Genomic DNA, 1439 nt, shown 5'->3' with positions numbered 1-1439 from the left:
AAAAGATGCTCAACATCACTAATATTAGAGAAATGCAAATCAAAACTACAATGAGGTATCACCTTACACCGGTCAGAATGGCCATCATCAAAAAATCTACAAACAATAAATGCTGGAGAGGGCGTGGAGAAAAGGGAACCCTCTTGCACTGTTGGTGGGAATGTAAACTGATACAGCCACTATGGAGAACAGTATGGAGGTTCCTTACAAAACTAAAAATAGAACTACCATACGACCCAGCAATCCCACTGCTGGGCATATACCCTGAGAAAACCATAATTCAAAAAGAGTCATGTACCACAATGGAGATGCTGCACGGAGACCCTCTGCACCCCTGTGAACATGGCTCTGTGAGTGGCGCAGAGCGTGCGGGCCGCAGTCTGCAGCCTGCATGCCATCTCTGTGCCCAATGCGCCCTGCCCGCCACGGCCCTGGGGACTGCGAGCACACGCCATCAGGGCACAGGACACTGGACTGGCTCTGCTGTCGGGTCATAAATTCACAGACACACATGAATGGTTAACAACAGAAAACGGTGTTGGAACAGTGGGAATCAGCAATTTTGCACAGGAAGCTTTGGGAGATGTTGTTTACTGTAGTCTGCCTGAAGTTGGGACAAAATTGAACAAACAAGAGGAATTTGGTGCTTTGGAAACTGTGAAAGCTGACAGTGAACTCTATTCTGCTCTATCAGGAGAAGTAACTGAAATTAATGAAGTTCTAGCAGAAAATCCAGGACTTGTCAACAAATCTTGTTATGAGGATGGTTGGCGGATCAAGATGACACTCAGACCTAGATAAACTAATGAGTTCATATGAGAAAGCATATGAGAAATACATAAAATCTATTGAGGAATGAAAATGGAACCCCTAACTAGTTTAAAACAACTTAAAAAAAAAGAGTCATGTACCACAATGTTCATTGCAGCACTATTTACAATAGCCAGGACATGGAAGCAATCTAAGTGTCCATTGACAGATGAAAGGATAAAGAAGATGTGGCACATATATACAATGGAATATTACTCAGCCATAAAAAGAAACAAAATTGAGTTATCTGTAATGAGGTGGATGGACCTAGACTCTGTCATACAGATGAAGTAAGTCAGAACGAGAAAAACAAATACCATATGGTAACATATATATATGGAATATAAAAAAAAAATTTATGAAGAACCTAGGGGCAGGACAGGAATAAAGACGCAGATGTAGAGAATGGACTTGAGGACACAGGGAGGGGGAAGGGTAAGCTGTGACGAAGTGAGAGAGTGGCATGGACATATATACACTACCAAACGTAAAATAGATAGCTAGTGGGAAGCAGCCGCATAGCACAGGGAGATCAGTTGGGTGCTTTGTGTCCACCTAGAGGGGTGGGATAGGGAGGGTGGGAGGGAAACGCAAGAGGGGGATATATGGGGATATATGTATATGTGTAG

At 43.2% G+C, this 1439-nt stretch overlaps 1 pseudogene; it reads left to right on the top strand.

The window, feature by feature from the left end:
• The first annotated feature begins 342 nt into the window (after window positions 1-342).
• LOC136121226 (glycine cleavage system H protein, mitochondrial-like) lies at window positions 343-859 on the top strand (annotated as a pseudogene).
• Window positions 860-1439: the final 580 nt, after the last annotated feature.

The sequence above is a fragment of the Phocoena phocoena genome, chromosome 3 (assembly GCF_963924675.1).
Source record: "Phocoena phocoena chromosome 3, mPhoPho1.1, whole genome shotgun sequence".
Classification (NCBI taxonomy): Eukaryota; Metazoa; Chordata; class Mammalia; order Artiodactyla; family Phocoenidae; genus Phocoena; species Phocoena phocoena.
Note: the sequence above shows the minus strand (reverse complement) of the source record. Positions and strands in the feature narration are given on the sequence as shown.